General features: G+C 53.3%; 1 protein-coding gene across 3 annotated transcripts in view; it reads left to right on the forward strand.

The window, feature by feature from the left end:
• Nucleotides 1–12,421: 12,421 nt before the first annotated feature.
• SULF2 (sulfatase 2) overlaps nucleotides 12,422–21,628 on the forward strand; it is a 112,622-nt gene continuing 103,415 nt past the window's right edge. Inside the window, exon 1 of one of the 3 annotated variants that reach the window (XM_026503686.4) lies at nucleotides 12,422–12,726. The gene's annotated coding sequence lies outside the window, so the exon portion shown is untranslated. Of the gene's footprint in view, nucleotides 12,727–13,124; nucleotides 13,228–13,551; nucleotides 13,710–21,628 lie in introns of those variants that run through there. The other 2 variants (XM_026503685.4, XM_057312483.1) reach the window with 2 other exon arrangements.

The following is a 21,628-nucleotide window of genomic DNA, read 5'->3' on the forward strand; positions in this document are numbered from 1 at the left end:
GAGGCCATGAGTTCAGGCTCAGGCGCGTTGAACTTGGAGCTGCCTTCAAAAGATCCAGGTGGTGATGTCAAGAGCCCGTGGGATATATGGGACCAGAGCTCAGAGGAGAGGCAAGCATTGTAGAGACCATCTGTGGGCGGATGTAAATGAGGGGAGGGATGTGAATTTTAAGAGAGGGGTGTGTGTGTGTTTCTTGTTTGGTTTGGGTTTTTTATTGTGGTAAAACATACATACAATTTACCATCTGAACCAACCATCAGTAGACACTTGGATTGCTTTCACCATTTAACCACTGTGAATAATGCTGGTCTGAACACGGGTGTACATACATCTCTTTGAGACCCTGTTTTCAATTCTTTTGTGCATAGACCCAAAGTAGACTTGCTGGATCCTATGGTCATTCTATCTTGAATTTTTTGAGGAACTGCCAACCTGTTTTCCATGGCGGCTATGCCATTTTACACCTGCCCCCACCCCCAACCAGGGCACAAGGGTTCCAATTTCTCCACATCCTCGCCAACACTTGTTATTTCCTGGAGTTTTTGTTAGTTGCCATTCTGTCGGGTGTGAGGCGGTTAAGCAGTTTTAAATTACCCATGCGGAAGAGGTACAGAGGAAGAAAAGGCCTTGTATGACGTCATAATAAGGCTGGGTTACATTAGCAATACTCAGCTCATCACCATGAACCTGGGTCTGCGGGGATGCTCTTGGCTACGGGTAGCAATGCTGCGAGGGCATTTACTGTTTTCTTAATACAAGGGCCCCAAGTGCTCGGGCAGTTCTGGCTGTCATCCTCAGCCCATCGGTGACACTGTCCCCTCCTGGCCCTATGACACCTCCCTCCATCCAGCACTAGGCATGTGCGCACCCAAGTCCGCTCCTGGAGGAGCAAGAAGGGGCCCTGGGGTCGAACCTCCACCTTCTAAGATCTCTACCTTTTTAGCAAGAAGAAAACTATTTCCCCAAAGCCCCCGGCAGATACCTCCTCACATCTCATGGGCAAGAACTGGCCATGTGCCCACACATACGATGGGGGAGGGGGGTGGAGCAGGGGACAATTTCGGCAGATTGCGGGCCCCACCCTCAGAGTCAGGACCAGCTGGGATGGGGTGGGCCCGAGAGTCTGCATTTCTAACAAGGTCCCAGGTGAGGCTGATGCTGCTGGTCCAATGACCACCCTCTGAGAAACCCTGGCTTAAAAGGTTAAGCCACCCCTACGGTGGGGTACATTGCTCCCCAAAGAAAATCAAGTTCCTATTGGCAAGGGACAGAAAGCAGCAGACATCAGTAAGAACGAAGAAGATGTTCTGCCGCAGACTCTGTGGTCAGCTCGGTCGATGTATTTTTTTCTCCTGCCAGACCCTAAGCCTCTGGAAGCAGGGTCGTGACAGTCACGTTTTGGGCCCGAGGCTCTGAGGCTGAGTTACAGAGACTTAGCCCCAACTTTAAACACATCTGTCAAATGAATGAATAACTGAGCATCTCACCCCAGATGTGCAGTGCTGCTGGGATCGCTGATAACTCTGATCAAGGCACCTTCCAAGGCCAGGCCAGCCCACCCCAGTGCGCTCCCCAAAAGCAGCCCATGGGGCTTCCCTCTGCATGTCTCCCCCCAAGGGAGGACCAGCACCCTGCCTGTGGACACCCCAAGAGCGGTGCTTGTTTGGGGGGGTCTTTGCAGCTGTCTGCACCCAGGCGGATGCAGACAGACTGTGGCCATCCGTCCCCAGTGGTGTCTGTTAATGGCCCATGCGGTGTGGTCCCCGTTCAAGGCAAAGAAACAAGCCCTCAATCCATGTCTTGTCTAAGCAGACAACCCCAAGAGCTCCTATAGCCCCACTCATGATTCCTTATGAAGCAGAGTGAATGCACTGCCAAGAGACATTCCCAATTATCCACAAGTTGCTGGTGGGGAATAAAGTCAATGAAGAAGAGAGCTGTCCTGCCACTGACCCTTTCACTCTGCACTCACAACCACATTTGATCCAAAGGACAGTCCTGGAGGGAGGGAAGTGGGGCAAGATTTAGGTGCCCATTTTACAGATGAGGCTCAGAGAATGAACGAGGCCCAAGGCCGAGCGACAGGAAGCTGCACCAGCGCCCCAGCCCTCTGACCACGAGCACACGATGAATTTTATGAGATCTGGCTGAGAATGGTTGGATGCCCTGTAAGTGGTTTCCTGCTTCAACCAAAGGATTAAGTGAGCAAGAGAACAGAGTCCATCCTGTGACTGCATGGGCCACAGAAAATGGTTCACTTGTGGTTGGGGTCCCAGGCCAGCCCTAGGGCATCTAGATGGCTGGCGATCTGTGACATTTTCCATCTAGCCCTGAGTTTGGAAGGTTGATGAAGGTTCTGGAGTCTGAGCTCCCTGCAACCTTGGACACATCACTTCCCCTTGCTGATCCTCGGTTCCCTAACTATAAGGACGAAGTTAAGATGAGAGACGGGGAGCGCTCGGCCCGCCCTCTGGCACACCGCAGATGGAGCGGGTGTTTGTCTTTTGTGTGTCCGTGGCCACCCGATGCCCTCTCTACATGTTGCCAACATCCTATGAGGAGTCCCGCCCTCCCAAGCCAATTCCAGAAGCTGGAATTCCCACACTTCTTTGCAGCTGGGATGCAGTCACGTGGCCCAGGTTCTGCCCATCGGACACGCCCACGTGCGACAGGGATTCAGAAGAGAGCTCTGTGCGGTGGTGGCTGTGCCCAAGGGATCTGAGCTTCTAGAAAACACTGTGGCAAAGCTTTGGGTTCTCCCTGGGGCTCAGCAGTGGCTGAGGCTTCAGAGTCCCAGCCCAATTTCATCAGGACAGGCACGTGCGGCCCGTGTGACCAGCACAGCCCCCGTGGTGTCGTGGGAGACTTTTCTGGCTGCCTAGCTTCACAGCCTGAGTTCTGACCCTCCCGCAGATCTGAGGATACTTAAGATCTTCTAACCAATCCCTTTCTTCTCTTAACGAGCCGAAGCGGGTCTTCTGTCCGCAACCACGTTCCCACAGACATAGGCAGTCAGCGCTCACGGTGAAGGTAGGTGTTCTATTCTTAAGTCCTCTCTCCAAGGTGAAGGGGACAGACCAGGATAAATCCAGCTGGTGGCGGAGGCCTCTGCTGCACTCTTGGTCGGCAGCCCGGCTCGCATGGGCACGGCACCTGCCAGAGCCACAGGCGACCGGCTAGAAGCACAAATGGATGAGTCACCAGAGCAATCACAGGACGACGATCAGCCTGGGTGCCAAGTGACAGCGATGCGGCCAAGCCACGCAGGAGATGGCACTGCGACCGACAGGAGGCACTTCCTGGGACAGAGCCGTGGGGCGAGGCAAGGTCTCCCTGGAAGGAAGATAAATGAACACGTTGGGCTGCGAGAAGGGGCCGGCCCTGGACACTGGGTGGGAGAGAGCCAAGCCAGCCGCTCTGCAGGGTCCTCCCAGGCTCAGAGGACTGTGCCAAGGTGGGACGAGCAGAACTCCTGGGGCCTTCGCTCTCCTGTGTTTTTGGCCTGCTGTGTGCCTCTGGGGATGGGGCTTCACCCCTCTGGGAACAGTGACTCCCCTGGGCCTGCGCTGGACCACACGGGGGGCCATGCGGGTGGACTCCCCCACAGCCATCCCGGGTCCTAGTCCCATCCTTCCCTCCTAACCTCCAGAGGAGGTGGAAAGGTGGAGTGTGCCCCTCCCTCCTCAGCACCCCCCACCCCCAGCACCATCCACAGCCCGGAGCCAGGCACACGGGTGTGGACATGGGCTTTGGCCAACCCATCCCAGCAGCCCAGCCTCCACCTCTATCCCCACCCACCTCACCACAGCCACTGCTCCAGTGGAGTTTTATTGGCATTCTTTTAAACACCTATGCTCACCTCAGTGTCAGCTGGGGGCCTCAGCACCCTCTGGGCAAACTTAGGCCACTCTCCTGTCTTTCCCGAGGCCCCCACCCCTGAGCAGGGCTCTCGGCCCGGCCACGGGTCAGAATCACCTCGGGAGCTTTAAAACGATTCATGCCCATGAGGGACCTTAATAGGAGGGGTCATGAGAAAGTTCTAGAACCGAAGGATGGTGATGGTTGCACAACTGGGGAAATGTAAAAATCAATCCGTGGTAGCCTTAAAGTGGGTGAATTTTATGGTATGTAAATTATACCTCAATAACGTTATTTCCGAAAAAATAGCCACATCTAGACCCATCACTACCACATTAAATCAGAATCTCCGGTTTGGGGCCTGGGCAGAGACCCCCACTCTGGCGTCAGCGTGACTCCAGACCTTTCATTCCACCAGCACCATCATCCACACGCTCACCCACGGGGGGAGGAGTGACCCCGTTCATCTCCCGGGGCTGCCCTAACAATAGCACAGCGTGGGAGGCTTCAAACAGCAGAAATGTATTCTGTCCCAGAGTTCTGGAGGCCACAAGTCTGAAATCAAGGTGTCCGTGGGGTCACGCTCCATCCCGGGATTCCAGGGAGGACCCTTCCCTGCCTCTCCCAGCTTCTGCTGGTTGCCCACGATCCCCGGCGCTCCTGGGCTCGCAGCAGCACCACTCCCATGCCTGCCTCCCTCTTCACGGGGCCTCCTTCCCTGTGTCTCTGTCGCTGTTTGCTCTTCTTATAAGGACACCCATCATTGGACTGGGCCCACACTTACCCAGTATGACCTCATCTTCACTATTCACATCTGCAAAGACCCTTTCTCCAAATAAGGTCAAACACTCTGAGGTGTTTGGATGGACATGAGTTACGGAGGGACGGTATTCAAGTCCAGTGGGAATGGGAGCCCAGCGAACCTCGTTAGGAGCAGATGACCTGGGGACAGGGGTGGCCCCCTCCTGCTCCACTTCCTGCAGTAACTGTGTCTCCATCAGGACCCCAGGCCTCCTCTAAGAAACAGGTCTGAGATGCCACCACAGGGACTGAGCAGGCGGGACACGGTGGTGTCTACATGTGTCGGCTCTGGAGGTCCCCCCAGGGGCTCCTAGGCCTGGGGGGATGGGAGGCAGGGGAAGGAGGATGTGGAAGAGAAGGAGGAGGAAAGACCAAGACTGTACATGGCCCACAAAGCCTAAACTCTTTCCTCTGTCCCTTTACATTAAAAGGCTGCCAACTCCGGCCCTAAACCAGGATGCCTCCCACACCCTCCACGGCTACCAGAAGAGGCTCAAAAAGGACACCGAGGCTGTGGACAGAAATCTATATCCTCAGGGTCAAGGGGTAAGATACACGTGAAATGATGGCAAATCACACAAGCACACAGCTCCTGACTCAGGCCCACGACCCAGACGGGGCCAATCACAGCGCCATGGGTCATGTCCCCGGGCTTCGTGACACGTTCAGGCCGAAGCTTGGGAAATAAGCCAGGTCAGGGGGATGGAGTCCTGGGATTCTGCTAAAAAGCAGGCTTGAGAGCTGAGGAGGAGGGAGAGGGGGGTTTACTGGCTCACGTCATTGAAAGTTCCAGTGCTATGACTAGCTTCAGGTGCAGCTTGATCCAGGTTTTCACACGTGTATTTGTTTCCTTTTGCCGCAAGACGAATTACCACCAACTTGGCAGCTTAAGCCAATCTGGATTTACTATCGCACAGTTCCCATGGGTCAGAAACCTGGCCATGGGTGAGCTGGGTCCTCTGCTCAAGGTCACAGAGGGCTGAGATCAGGGTCTGGCTTCAGTAACCTTAGCTACAATGTCATTTCACACTCGGGATCCTCTTCCACACCCCCTGGCCATGGGAGAATTCAGTTCAACTTTTAGTTATAGGACGATGATCCCCGCTTTTTTGCTGTCTGTCAGGCAAAAGCCACCCCCTGCCAAGTGGCCTTTTCCATGGGATGGCATTTTGCCCTTTCAAGGCCAGCTGGAGCATCTCTGATTCCAGGAAAGGCCCAGTCCCTTTTAATGATTTACACCTGATTGGGTCAGGCCCACCCAGGATTTTCCCCTTTTGATTCATTCGAGCTCAGCTGAATGACATCTTCAAAATCCCTTCCCCTTAACTTAATCATGGAAGTGAAATCCATCATAACCACCGTCCCACCCACACACAAGGGGAGGGAATTCTCCGGGGCCTGTAGAAGGAACCAGAGAGGCAGGAATGTTGGGTGCTGCCTTAAAATCACAGGACAGGGGCGCCTGGGTGGCATAGCGGTTAAGCGTCTGCCTTCGGCTCAGGGCGTGATCCCGGCGTTGTGGGATCGAGCCCCACATCAGGCTCCTCCGCTATGAGCCTGCTTCTTCCTCTCCCACTCCGGAGCCCTGCTTGTGTTCCCTCTCTCGCTGGCTGTCTCTATCCTGTCGAATAAATAAATAAAATCTTTAAAAAAAAAATCACAGTACAATTCATCAACCTCATGACTCTGCCTCTGATTCGGTTCTAAGCCCACACGTGGTATCTGGTGGCTTCTTACTGATCACCCGGTTCAAACCCAGAAGAAAGAAAGCTCCTGTCACTCAACAGAGCAAATGAAAATAGACCATTGATTCCCGATGGCCCCAAATGGATCATGTGCCCACGTCTGAACCACTCACTGGTCACAGCATGGAATACACAGCATGGATGCCCAAATCTGGAGCAAGGGGCCAAATTCCCTCCACCAGAGACTCGGGGACTGAAAATAGGGTAGGGACCAGTTTCCGCAAAGGCAAGTAGAGTTCTCATTATAAAAGACAAGTGGACCCTGGAAGCACCCCCTCTTTTCCTCCCAAAAGTGAATATCCATATATTCCATACACACTCTCCTGAATGAAATACCTTATTTTATCTCCAGTTGGATGCAATTTTTTTGTTCAAATTTCCAACACTTTCCCTGACTCCTAACCCATATGTTATTGCAACTTTAGCTTAAAAACTTGTATTTCTCTACACGCCCCTGCATATGGACATCTGCCCTGAATATCCTTTTTAAAAAAATGCACAGGCCAATAATAAGGTAAAATTCCTAACAGTCCACCTACCAAGGGCAGTGGGAGGGGACCTGCTGAGTCAAAGCCCATGCCACTGGGTTCATTCTCCTCCAACGACAACAGGAGGCTCCTTTGTCCCCTCCTCTCCGGGTTCCCATGCCTTGGCTCCTGGGTGAGCCTCCAAGGGTTGGTCTCAAGGGTGCGAGTCAAAATATTTAGCGATGGGCCCTGATCCATCAGCTCAGATGCCCACTGAAAACAAACAGAGCCTTTTCCAGGCCTCGCTGGCCTCTCACAGGGCAGCGCGGGGCCAACAGTGTGGCCATGTCAGCACTTCCAAGAAGTTTTCCCTGGGGCATTCTGCTTGGAGACTGTTCCTGTGGGAGCCTGTGAGTGGCCAACGGTGCTTAAAATCACAGGCCTCTGGCCAGCAGACTTAGCATTAATTATAAGTGCACAGGAAGGCTGGTCGTTAGGTGCCAGGCACTGTTCTAAACACTTTGTGTATAAACTCATTACTAACTCACAACAACCCTAGGAAGTAGAGACTATGGTCATTATCCCCATTTGGCAGATTTATCCCCATTTAAGGGACGGAGGCCCATAGTGACCCACAACGGGTGAGTAGTAGCGCCGAGATGGAGCCTCCGTGGCTTTGCCTCTAAACACTGGGGTCCCAATCTCTCCATTTTACCACTTCTGTTTGAAAACATCCCACACAGGTATATTCATTCATTCATCTCACAAATACCTATGGAGGAGCGAGTGGGTGCCAAACACTGTAACGGGCACGGGGCCTCCAACAGCAAACAAACCAGATGTAGCCCCACTCTCCTGCAGCTGGTGTGGGGTGCAGGTGGGGCGGCGGGGGCGGGGGGCAGCGAGCTGCTAAATGGACTGTGGTCACAGACACAGAATAAAAACAGAATTGTAGGAAGGCAGTAAAAGAAGAAGGGAGGTTAGAGAGTGAAAGTGACCAGGAAACGTCTTTAGGTAAAACAGACAGGAGAGGACTCTCAGGGACTCAGGGACATGACATCTGAACTAAGATCTGAATGACGACAAGGAGCAAAAGCAGAGAGAGGGCACAGCAAGTGCAAAGGCCCTGAGGCAGAAAAAGGCTTAAGGAACAAAGAGAAAGACACCATTGTGGCTCTGTTAATGTGAGCAAGCTGGGGAATGATTACGGAATTACTGGTCATTTCCTTAGGTGCGATAATGAGGGGGAGGTCATCTGGGAGGCCAGCTTATTCTCAGGAGATGCACGCGCAGGTGCCAAGGAGGGATGGGCCGTAATGGCCACCACTTTTTTTTTTTTTTTTTTTTCAAACGGTGCAGCAACGCATAATGCACATGGGGCAAAATGTTAACGACTGTTGATTTTAGGGGGAAGGTATAGCATAGCCACTGTACTAGTCCTTCAACTCCTTGCTTTCAGATTTTCAGAGTGAAAACAGACGACAGAGCTCTCCCTTGTCCACAGATTTGCAGCTGCGCTGCCCGGGGCCACGTTACTCATTTTAATACTCAATTACCTGGGAACTAATGCTTGTGTGCCCCGTTTCATCACATCACAAATTACACAAAATTCACGTAGTTAATCTTTTTTTTGCCTACTTATCCCAAAGACAAGGCGCGGTGTGTTGTTAAGCAGCTAGACAAATTGTGACTGTTATCTGTGTTCTTCCCTGGGAGTAGCGCGACTGCCTTTCATTGGTAAGAATTCAGAATAAACATCATGGCTCTTCGAGATCACTCATAAGCAGCCCCCAGGAGACTGCAATTACACCCACTTATAATTCTCCTACCTCCCAATCTAACCCTTGATTCATGAATGTGCACTTTTAGGCGTCGGGCGTTGGAATAAATTAGACTATACAATTACATGTAATTAAGGGGGGGAAATGGGTACCGTGCTGCAAAGATTAGCCCTGTTTTGCCGAAGTAAAGTACGTCTGTGTCAGCTTGCCAGCCCAGGGAGGCAGTATGAAATACAATTAATGTTCTTCTGATTTAAGGGGGGTTTATGGGGCTGTTTTTCATTATCACAATATCTCAAGATATGTAAACAGTTTCTAACGCAATTGCGTTTCTACCGACAGGACAGCTTGGGTCTAAGTGAAAACTCAGCAGAATTAACCACAAATGTATAAGGTTACGGATGATGCTGGGATTTGAATCTTAAAACCCGTGCAAAACCGTCCCCACTCAGGACATGAGAAGGTGGACCCCAAGCCCCTGGGGGTGACTCTACTTTGTGCCAAACTTGTGCGGGTTATTAAAGCCACCTGTGCCCCAGTTCGGTGTCGGGCTCGCATTCCCAGGCCTCCCGTCCGCTGCCATGTTTCCACTTCTAACGCTTCTCCTTCACACGCCAATTTGTTTGAGACATGTTAAAAGCTTGACTTTTACAACCTCGTAAAATCCCATCTACTCCAACCCCAATGCAGCCAGAAGTGCTCAGACCATCAGATTGGTTTCAGCCTCTTGACTGTGAAAACACACAGCAGGAGTGATTTTTTCTTTAATTGTTGTATAGGAGTTCCGGAAATAAAACAGCATTCTGGCTTCGCGAGGGGGATAGAAGCAGCCAGGCGTTCTGCACGGAGGGACGCCAAGGAACTCACAGAAGGATGAAATGAGGCGTGTGGGTGTCAACAGAAAGGTCCCCTCGAGGTTAAACCAGCAAGGGAGTGGGGAGTCAGGACCAGCATGAGGAGCCCGGAAAGCCCGATTATCCAGCCAAGACGCTCACAGAAGTGCCACCAGGGTGATGAGGGACAGGAGAGGAGAAAGGCTGTCCCAGGCGGTGGGGTTGGAGACGGGCAGGGGCTGGAGTGTCAGGAAACCCGGGGGTCCCGAGAATCACACTAGGGTCCCACCCAGACCCCCCCACTCTGTGGCTGAGCCACTCCCCAGGCCGGGGGACATCGGAGCCCGGAGCCCGAGTCCCCTCAAGTCTCCCAGGCAGACACTGAGCTCCTGAATGGGGCCAGGAGTCCCCTCCTGCCTGGAAGGTAGCTGGAAAAGTCAGCCTGAGGCCTCAGACCCAGAGGACCAGGGAGTTGGCTGTGAATTGTAAGAACGAGATGTGGCCGGAGGCACTTTGCAGCCCCCTGGACTCTGCGAGCCTCTGGGCTGGTGAGTGAAGTCCTCGCCTGAAACCCGATCCACAGCCCCTACCTACAGTGTGCACACACGTGTGCTTGCACACACACGTGCACACACACAGGCGTGTGTCCATGCATACAGATACACACACACAAAGAGGCACTTACAAGATCTGTCTCCTTCCTAAGGAAGAATAAAGGGCAAAACACAGATGTTCGGTCTTTTACAGCAAGAATGGAAAGAATAAACACCCAAAAATGATAATCAAATGACATCACCTCAGCCCCACCTACAGTCCCGTGTGGGGACGGCGAGGTGCCCCTCCACTACTCGGGGTCCCTGTTGAGGAGGGAAGGATGGAGGAGAAAATTGTGGGCAGGGCCCATTTAGGGAAAGGAGAGCTGCATTCATGAATTTGCGGCCTAAAGGAAGGCTGTGTATTTTTTAACCTTTTTGTGGTAGACATCTCCCACCTCTGAAATATTCTCCAATGTAAAAAGCAGGCAAAAGACCGATCTCACCTCCCTCTCTACCCCAGGCCCTAGAGTGACCCTGTGGGGTTCTGAGGACCCAGGGAGAAATTACTGTCACAGGAGATACATGTCCCCAAACCAGGCACAGTCTCAACTGGGTTAAAATCCTGCTTGCGAACTTTGTGACCTTGGTCACAACCCTTGACCTTTGTAAGCATAAGTGTCCTTGAAAAATTGTCACAAAGATTGCATAAGATAACCTGGTGGAAACACTCAGCAGTGGACCACAGAACCTACTAGAACTGTCCTTTCCTTCTTCTATGGGAATCCCAGCCTCTTATGACCGGTCCGAATTGTGAGACGTTGTAAGTGTAAAACACACATTGGATTCCAAAGACTCCCTAAGAAAAAAGACTGTGAAATATCTCATTAATAACGTTTATATTGATTGCATGTTGAAGTGATATTTTGGCCAGACTAGGTTAAATACATTATTATTAAAATTAATTTCACCTGTGTCTTTTTACTTTTTCACGCAGGTACTAGAAAGTTTTAAATTACAACCAGGGCCTGCTCGATGCTTCTGCAGGACAGCAATGTCCTAGAAGGTCTGCGGTACATGTATCCTTCCTCCTGCGGAGATGGACCAGAAGGGAAGGGAGTCCCCGTTATTTTTTGGTCCGTGATGGTAAACAAGCAAGCCTGACATTTTGTTCTAAGGCAAAGGAAGGGCAGATCAGCAATCCCAGTGGTGCCAAAAGCGAGGCCAGAATCTGATTTAGAGAAAGAAGTTCCAGGTTTTCCTGATTTATTTAGATTATAAATTGATCTGGCCTGGCTAAGGAGGGAGACTCTGGCGGGGGGGGGAGGGGAACGACTCTAGCGCCTCCAACAGGGTTAGGATATCCAATTTGAATTTCAAGTAAAGAATTTTTTAGTACATCTTGCAGACCCCCTGTACTTTTATTTACTAAATATGACACCCCTAACTTGCATGAAGGAAGACGAAGCCAGAGAAAGGAGATGCTGGACTGAAAAGTAAATGGCCTGGGACTTAGCATAACTCTGGAGCCAAGCTTCTCAGGTTCAAATCCTGGGTCCGTCACTTAACAAGCGTGTGACCTCGGGCCAGTCACTTAACCTCTGTGTGACCTGATCTCCCTATCTGTGTTATGGGCATAATGATACTTTCCTTGTAAGATGGTTAGGTCTACACTAAGTCACTGGTGCCCGCCAGTGCGCTTATCTACAGCAGGGTTTGTCTCCCCTTAGCAACTCAGCGCTGTTTCTGCTGCTACTGGTTGGTTGTCTGCGGGCTCTTTGCCCACCCCTGTCAGCCCCGTCCCCCTCCGGCCTCTGCTGTGGCACTGGGGACCGTGAAAACCGCGGTGGACAGCACCACCTTGAGTCGAATTCCTCCCCTTTCGGAGGAGGAAGCCGGTTTCTCCTTTCTTTCCTATTCCCGGACCATTTCCGAGCAACAGCAGCTCTTTCCACTTGAGTTCAAGTTAGTACCTCGGGAAGGCTCCCGGGCGCGTGGGCAGTTCCCCCTGCGGTCTAGCTGCGGGCTCCGGCTGCAGCCGGCAGCTCCAAAGGCAGATGCGTGTAGTTAAGAGGCGAGCGCCGGGCTTTCAGCAAAGGCGGTCGGGTGTTTGCAGACCGGGGCGAGCCCTTGTGAAAGCAGATAAAAGAAAACATTTATTAACGTGTCATTACGAGGGGAGCGCCCGGCCGGGGCTCTCACACGCCCCGCGGAACACTGGCTCCTTCCAGCTCCGAGGGAGGAGAAAAAGCAGAAAAGAGGCAAGGATTCTCTTCGTTTCCAGCCAAGCGGACCTGATCAATGGTCCTCCTCACTTTATTGCAGTATTTGATTTATTAGCGATGCCCCCCCCGTTTGTGTGTTACACACACACACACACACACACACACACACACACACACACGGCTCTGGCTCGCGTCCCTCCCTCATTTCCAGCTCCTGGGCGAATCCCACAGCTGTTTCAACTCTCCGCCGAGGGCGAGCGGGAGCGAGTGTGTGTCGGGTGAGTGTGCGTCTGTGTCCCGGCGAGGGTGCGCGCTCGGCGCCGGGAGCGCGGCCAGCCGGGTCCCGAGGCATCGAGAGGCCGAGAGCTGCCCGGACCCCCGCTCTCCGCCGCTGCCCCGTCCGGGGCCGGACTTCGGGACCAGGGCCGTGCGCGGGGGACAGCAGGACCGGGCCGGCCCGGCCGCGCGTCCATCGAGACAGAGGTAAAGCGCTGGCGCGCGGGGGGCGCGGGGAGGGCGCCGCGGCGGGTCCCCCGGCCCCGGGCCCCCGCCGCCCGCGGCTCCCGGTCCGGCGCCCCCGCCCCGGCGCGCGCTCGGCTTCCCCGCTTGGAGGCCGGCGGGCGGGCTGGCAGGCGGGGAGCCGGGCCGCGCCGTGCCAAGGGGCTGGCTCGGGCAGCGCGGCCGGCCGGGCTGGGGCGATGTAAGAGCGGCCCGGGCGGGGCGCGGAGCCGGACTTTGGCGAGGGCGGTGCGCCGGGGCGGGGGCCGGGGGGGCGGTGGCTGAGCCCGGGGCGGGGGGGGGGGGGGCGGAGAGGCGGGAGGAGGCGGAGGGAAGAGAGGAGGAGCGGCGGCGGCACTCGCCGGGGATGCGGCGGCGGCGGCAGCAGCAGCGGCGCGGAGTCTCCTGCGCCCCGCGGCCCGGCCGGGCTGCGGCAGAGGCGGTGGCGCCCCGCGCCGGGTGAGGCCGCTGGGGCCGTGCGCGCTGGTGAGTGGGGCGCGCGGGGCCCAGGTGGGCGGGGCGGGGGCCCCCAGCCGCCGCAGCGCCGCCCAGGTGAGCGTGGGCCGGTCCCGACCGCCCGGCTCCGGCCCCAGCGCGGCGCGCGGAGGTGGGACCGGGCGCGCGGGAGGGAGGCTCCGGCGCCGGCGGGCCCCGGGGGATGACCCGTTTGACCCCGCCGGCGGGCCGGGTGAGCGGGCGAGGCTTCCCACCGCGCCCCTGACCCGCGGAAGCCACGCGGAGCCCTAGAGGACCCCGGGGGAAGCGCGCCGGGGCCCGCCGGCCGCGGGGGGATGGCCTCCTTGACCCCTTTGAGTTTAGACCCAACAGACCGGCTAGAAGCCAGACCACGTGGGGCTTGTCCAGGCAGGACACGGGAAAGCGGTGGACCGGATCTTCAGGGTGACTGGGAACTCGCAGATACCGAAAGGGCAAATAGGATTGGAAAGACAAACTTCCTCCCAGGCCAGGTCAGAACCAGTTCTCATCGCCTTGTAGAGAGATGCTCCCCTCCGCGGGCTCCCGAGGGGTTCAGAAGTGTGACGGTGAGGCGATTTCTAGGAGTGCACTTTTCTTTCTTTTCTGGTTTTTTTTTTTAATTCTTTATAGTAGTTCATTCATTCGTTCTACAAGCATCTGTGGAGCATGCCCTCGTGCCCGGTACCGCATTAGTTCCAGGGAAAGGCGATGATTAGTATCTTGTTCCTGAACCAGAAGCTCTCTCGGTTCACTTTGCGAGCAGCCTCGTGATACGGAAAATGTAAAGGGACACCCGCAAATCCTAGTTTTGCACAGTGACCTCTGTCCGCGATTTCCTACCTGCTCTAAGACCACGTCCCCTGCGCACAGTAGGACAATTCTCACCCTCCTTCCTGAAAGTTCTGCTTCCTTCCCTGCCCCCTCGCCTCTCTTGCCCGCAGCTTGTTTTAAGCACTTTTTGAGTTAAAAGTCAATATTTAATTAACCACGTAATTACATTCAGCTTACGTTTGAATCTGGGTATTTGCACGTCTGTGCCTGCCGGGATGCCCACCCCGGCCCCCTCCATCTGCCCCTGCCTCCTCGCCACAGCGCCACCCTCCCTTCCTTCGGGGCAGAGAAGGGGAGGCTGCTCTTGAGCGAGTTCTCTGGGGACAGAGAAGTGGGTAGGATGGGCTTTCCCTGGAGGACACCGGTGTCTCTCCCCAGAGCAGCAAGAGCCGCTCTCATCTTGTAGTGAATACTGAAGGGGATTTCTTATCTGTGCTACCCAATGCAGAACCAGTGGAGGGTTATAATTAAATTAAAGCCATTCATACATGTATAAAGGGCGTGGGGAGACAGACTGGAGACCACTCACCTTGTGAGAGAGGCTCTCCCAGCTTTGCTTGTCCTACATCATGGAGGGGAGAACGCTCATCAAAACAGCTGGTCCGGGGGTGTAAATGAGTGTTCTAAAGAGCAGCTTGAAGGGCAGCCGAGGCGGGCTTGGCTGATGGCTCCTCGGACTTTTGCACATGAAGGACCTGCCTTCCTCGGGCCAAGTGTATGTACATAAATGCCCAGTGTTGACATAACTGCCATGGCTAAGAGTCAGTGTGGGTTTGGGGTTTGGACTTTGCATATAGTTTGGGGTTTTTTTTTTTTTATTTGAATTTATGGCTTTTTAAAAAACCCTAATAACATGTTAAGTTTTCAAACTTAAGGGTTGAATAATGAGTTAATTGTAAAAAGCCTGGGCTTGGAGGACGACCGTGTGGCTGTGTGTGTGTGTGTGTGTGTGTGTGTTCAGGAACGCACACACGCATGCGTGTGTCCCCTGCCCAACAGCTCTGTTCAGCCGCCATCCGGAGGACCTAGTTGAAGTGCAGTTGCACACCCTAACGTGTGCGCCCTTTGATTGGGGACGACCTTTCCCTCTTCCTTTCCTTGGATAGGTTTAGTTTATCTGTTTGGACACACCTCGAGGGGGCAGCTTCTGGTCTCCTAAGTTAGCCAGACTGAGAATATCACCGGACTCTGCCAAGTCTGTTCTTAGGTTTGGTCCCCCAGAAAGAAAAAGCCTTGTCTTCCAAAAGAATATCAGAATTACTGACCAGCTTGCAGTTGGAAGAAAGAGCTTAATCTGGACTTATGATGATGGATAACACGTAGTGTTTTCTGAGCTAAACACTGATCTGTATGCACATCTGATTTGTACACAATAACTCACTTAATCCACACAAAAACCCTGTGAGATAGGTCCTGTGATTTTCATCATGTTAAAGAAGAGGAGAGGGAGGCACAGAGAGGATCGTGACTTCCTGACAATGGGTCCGTGGTACAGCCCGGATCCTGAGGCTCCAGGGTCCACTCTGACCCGCTGCACTCTCCTCCTTCCATGACTTGGTCTTTCTTCCAAACGTTGAAGAGGAATGTGCTCAGTGGAAGAAAACACATTTAGACAATAAAAGTTGGAAAGGCGGAAGCCCGTCGATAATCCCACTTCCCTCCAAGAGTCTCCACAATTTGGGGGAATCTCAGATTTGTATTTGGTTTGCAGGACGGTTTTGCCCTAAGGAAAATGTGCCATGTTTCCTGCCCTCCCCCACCCCCTGCAAGTGTGCGCACACTCTCCCCTACTCGGAATGCGAAGGGACAGATCAAATGTGGCTGATCGAAAAAAGCACGACCTCTGGGGTGAAGGTTGATGCCCGCTGAAGGCACAATGGTGGAAGGGTTAACATTCTCCTACAGGTGAGGCCCTCTTGTGGTTGGCGATGGAGTCACATTGGCTTGTCCCTGGAGAGGTGGCCCTGAGGTTCCCAGCTTTGTGTCAGGCCCGGGGCCCTGTGTAGCTGGGGGACATGGGAGATGGGGCTCCTCAGGGCTGACCTGCAAGTGAGGGCCTGAGCCTGCCTTGGGATGAGCCCTGCCTGTGGAGTCTGCAGAGCCCCTGATCAGATTCGAGGAGCTGCCTAATTGGAAGATCATTAGGATCATTATAATTAATTGGCATCCTGATAAATGGCGTGATTGCCTAATTAGGATGGTTGCTAGGGAACTAGGCCTCCCTTGGAGCCGAAAGGGGAAGTGGCGTTGGACTGGCCGTGGACGGGTGTTAGGGTTACACACCCAGCAGTGAAAGGGGTAGGGGAGGAGGCAGGGCACGAGAGCAGTCTCCACGCGCATCTGTTGGTGTTTACTGAGCAGCTGCTGTGTGCAAGTTGCACATGGAATATCAGGGGTGTTTTCATAAAAGGACTGTAAAGTAATCAGGATCCTTTCTCTTGTAAGCCACAGAAAGAGAGGGGGAAAAAATCTCAAACCAGCATAAGGGGGAAAGAAGGGACATGTTGGCTTTTATAATCAAAAGCACGCTCAGGTAACCAGCTTCAGGCACAGCTGGGGTTAGGGCTCCAATGCTGTCCCGAGTATCCGTTCCCCTGCATCTCTGTTCTTTCTTCCATGGGGCTGGTTTCCCTCCGGCTCCAAGGGGGTGGGCAGGCCCTGGCTCCATGGTTAGGGGAGCCAGACTGCCTGGCCACCTGCCCAGCTGTGTGATCTGGGACGCATTAGATAACCTCTCTGTGCCGCGGTGTTGTCATCCAGCAAATGACGACCGTAGCACTTATCTCCTGGCTTGTGGTAAAGGATGAAACGAGATCATCAATGTCAAGTGCTTAGCACGGCGTCTGAGCTCGGCAGGGCCTCGGCGAACACTGGCTGTTATCATAATTGAGGTGTCCGTGTTGGCTGCCTAAGAGTGGTCCTCTTGTTGTCTCTGGTTCAAGCCCAACAGGAAAGAACAAGCATCTTTTCTGGAAAGGCCCATCCTCGCCCCAGGCGTCCCTCTGATGGGACTGGTTTATGTCATGTGCTCACTCCAAACCAGCACTGGGTGAGGAAGTGATTCCGCCAGACTCCCGGGCCCCGCCCTGGAGCTGGGGACCCAGCAACTGAGCCCCCGAAGCCCTGGAGAACACAAATTGGGGGGATCCCAGTGCAAGGAAGCCTCGTTACTGGGGAGGCGAAGAGCCAATACCTATGACGAGGGGGAACGCTAATGTGGTCAGACAGGCCTATTGTCATTTTGGTCAAGATGGGCACCGTGGAAACAGCTGCTGGGTGAGCAGGGTCCCCTCCCTCTCCCCTCAGCAGGCATCGGAGGCCTGACTTCTCTGCCTTCATGTCTGAAAAATCTAGCCTGGCCTTGTTTCTGTGTTTTCTGGCGGCCAGGGGGCAGATGTTCTCATTACATGAGAATCATCTGGACGTATTTGTTTTTAAAAATGCCAAGTCCAGACCCTGCTGAATCAAATTCCTGAGGAGGGCCCTGGGTGCTGGGGAGTACCACGTGTGGGCTTGGGAAAGGGGCCTCTGGAGTCTGCCTGTCTTGTCTTCCTGCCTAATGCAGGGGCTGCCAGGGGGCAGGGGAAATGCTCTACGTGAGGTTAGGGGTGTGAAGGTATTAGGAAACTGCTGTACCGAGCAAGAGAGCGTTCCTCCTATTTGTCAGGCCACACGTGTTTAATGAGCAGCTACTGTGTGCCGGGTACTGGTTGGGCACTGGGATGAACAGGAGAGAACCCTGCAGATAACACACAAGCCAAGTCCACAAGGAAGGCGCTTTCGGGAAGTGACAGGCGGTACAGTGGAAAAGAAATAGGCTCTGATGGGGAAGGGGCAGGGGGGCACACTCTGGCAGGTGACAGTCAGGGGAGACCTCTCTGGAGATGTGACCTCTGAGCTGTGACCTAAATTTTGAGAATGGGCCAGCCTCGGCAGGATCTGAGGGAAGAGCATTCCAGCTAGAGGGAACAGCCAGTGCAAAGGCTTGGAAGTGGAGAGGAGTGGCCTGAGACACCTGTTCAAAACACAGATAGAAACCTGGGCGGGAGGAGGGGCCGAAGATGAGGTCAGGGGTGAGAAATATGGGTCACGGTGAGAAATTTAGATCTTATTTCAAAGGACATGGAAAACCACCGAGGAGTTTTAAGTCTGGGAACGATACGGTTTCTGTTGTAGAAGGATCTTTGTGGCTAGCCCGTGACGGATGCTCCATGAGCAGCAGCTGGGGCGGGGGGGGGCTGCTCCTGGCCTGGGTGGCAGTGCTGTCAGTGGACACAGAGTGAAATGAGTAGATTGGAGATCATTTTGGAGGCAGAGCCTGCGGAACTTTCTGGTGCGTTGCATGTTCCGAGTGAAGGAAGGAGCTGTGGCTTCTCGGGCAGTTTCACCCCCCAGGGGACATTTAGCGATGTCTGGAGACACTTTTGGTTGTCACAACTGGGGAGAGGGAGCTATGGGCATTGAGCTGGAGGCCAGGGGTGCTGCTGATCACCCCCCGGGGCACACAGGGGCCCCCCCGACAAATACCATCGTGCCAGACGCAGAGGTGACTAGACAGCCTGTGGAGGGGGAGGGTTTCCTGAACGAGAAGACGAGGAGAGAGGTTTGGGGGCAGGGGGACGACCTAGAATCGGTCGCGGCACTGTTGCATTTGGGATGACCAGGGGGTCCGAGCGCTCGGCGGCTGCTGGCTACGCAAGTCGAGCTGGTGGCGTCTGGCCGCCTACATTTGGGAGTCATCGGAGCGCCGATGTTATTTGAGGCCGTGGGAATGGCCACGATCGTCCAGGGAAGTGTATTTTGTTCTCTGGTGCGCTCCCTCCTCCCCTGGTGCCTGTCCTGCGCTTACTTGGTGAATATTTTTAGCACACCCCACATGCTCCCCTCTTGATGACGCTCCTGAGAAATTCCCAAAGGCCGGGGCTGAGCCTCCCCTTGTCCGTCTCCTCGTTGCTCAGTGATGAGCAGTCAGAGCTAAATAGGCACCACCTACGACACATGCCCTTGGGAATTTAAGGTCAGGTGGGATCTTGGGCCTCACAGGCAACAGGATGCCTCCCTGGTAGAATACCTGTGGATGTGGTCTTCGGAGCTTCTGCTCCAGCCCAGACCTAGACTGAATGGAATTCTCTGTCACCAGAGACTGCCGCCATTTTGAATTCTACACAGTCTCTTCATATGATTCCAAAGCATACGTTGTCCAGGGGCCCTGGCCTCTGACATGTCGCCTCGTCTTATAAAAGCCTGTCCTGCTGCTTTGCACACCTGAGCCCTGCTTGAAACACAGGTGAATCCTACCCCAAACTCAGAGTCATGAGTAGGTCTTGTGAGTTGATGGACAGGGCCATCCCCCAGGACCATGAGCAGTACCCAAGGTGTGTTTGGCCAGGTGGAAGCCAGATGTATTAGGTGAAGAGTGTTGCCAATAGACTTTCTTCTTGGCTCCCAGGCAGGGCCCCAGTGGGTGACTTGACCCACCTCAGCAGCCAGAAGAGAGGAGCTTTTTGAAAAGAGAATGACAAACGATGAGCTCCCAGAAGTTCAGGAGATATTCGTGCTCTGGTGAAAATCGGATCACCCAAAAGCTGCATTACTGGCCTGAGCTAGAGACAGGCACTGTCCACAGACTTGTGAATGGAGGCCGCTTTTCTGGATATTTCCGAGAAGAGGAAATCCTACTACAGTTCTTAGTGGCTTAGTACCCTTATCATTTGAATGTGAATCAAGATGTATTCACTGCAAGTAATAGAATTCCTGGCTGTTAGTTCTCACTTAACAAGAGTCTGAGGCAGGGGAGCCTTGGAGCCAGTTTGTTTGAACAATAATGTCTTCAAAGACCCAGGATCTTCCTGTCCTCTGGTTCTCTGTCCTTGTCCTGTCTTTGGCCTTGCTGCTTCATGGTCTCAAGATGGCTGCTGCAGCTCCAGACATTACATTTCCACACAAAGTGGAAATAAAGAGCAGAACTCCATGCTGTTTGTCTTTTAATCAGAGAGCAGAATCCTTCCAAGAACACCCTCCCCCCAGCAGACTTGGCTTCATGCCTCTTTGGCGCAGGGTTGGGTTTTGTACTCACATTGGCAAAGGGAAATGGGCTTTTCATTTGACGTAGCTTAGTGGTTCCCCAAATTCACAGATCAGACACCTTCTTCTTAGAGCAAATATTTTTGCCAAGCTTACCTGAAATAAATTCATAGATAATATAACCTATCTGCACGTTTTTTATCTGATCAAATACCCTGACTGTAATTTAAAGGAAAACCAAGAGGAAAGTGAGTTATAGGTAAACCTATGTATGGCAGTATCTTAGACACAACTGTGCTGGAGGACATGACGAAGCAGTCAGATGCCTGCACTCGTGTGGGATCGCAAGAATTTCTGACCGTTACAGACGCAGTGGGGTATGAACGTGTGGTTTGGACAGCTCAGATACCACAAGTGCTACGGCCATAAACAATGGGATTTTCCCAAATAGTGAACGATTACCCCAAATTTCTAAACTACAGTCTTCCCTCAGTTTACTTAGTGGTTGCATTCCCAGAAAATTCGGTGTAGAGTAGAACCAGGCAAAACATCTTTTGCGTTTATATGTGACGTGGGGCTCATTTCTGAGGTCAGGTAACTAATTGTAAAAGCTCTTTCACCTCCGTGACTGTCTTGTGGGGCATTGGAAAGTCGTGCTGGAAATGGGGCTGTTCTTCACTGCAAGTTTGCATCCCTCTACCCCCACCAGATGCCAGAAACATCCCCTAGTCATTGTGACAACCAAAAAACCCTAACAAATTTCCGCGAACACCCCTTCAGGCTGATTTCACCCTTCTCAGAACCATGGGCTTATTAGACTAATGCTGGTTTATTGCCAAGACAAGGGTCCACCTCCTTAACGAAGTTGGGGTCCTATAAACCGAGGCATGACCTTGGAGGGGGCACCCAGCTCTGCCTCAGAGCTGTCCCCAAGCTCCTCTTCCTGCTCGTCGCCCTCCTTATTGACATGTTCTTGCGTGCGTCTGGGTATCAGTGGCTTCCATCCGGGGAAGGAGATGAAGAAGGTATAGAAGACCGGACATAAGACACATCTCTGAGAATCGGGGTGTCCCAGTGGTTAGGAGGGTGCACTCTAGAACCAGACCTCCTGATTCACATACCAGCTCTGCCCCTCTGAGCCTCAGATCCCTCTTCTGTAAAGTGGGGGTAATCCTGGTTAGCTTCCTTGCGGCCTCCCCCCACCCCCCCGCCCGGCACTCACAGCGAGACACTAGTACAGTGAGTGGCTGCGTGGGAATTGCTTCCAAAAGTCAGGCGTCATTGCTTATACTTGTAAATCCTTTTTACCTTTTTTTCGTTAGAATATGATTGACCTATAACAACGTATTGGTTTTAGGTGTACAATATAATGATTTGATACACGTACATTTTGTAAAATGATTACTACAGTCAGTTTAGGTAATATCCATCATCACCCAGTTAAATGTTTTTTTTCTTGTGGTGAGAATTTTTAAGATCTATTCTCTTAGCAACTTGTGAATACACAACGCAGCATCATGAACTATGGTCACCACGCTGTACATTGTCGCCGGTT

The sequence above is a fragment of the Ursus arctos genome, unplaced genomic scaffold (assembly GCF_023065955.2).
Source record: "Ursus arctos isolate Adak ecotype North America unplaced genomic scaffold, UrsArc2.0 scaffold_16, whole genome shotgun sequence".
NCBI lineage: Eukaryota > Metazoa > Chordata > Mammalia > Carnivora > Ursidae > Ursus > Ursus arctos.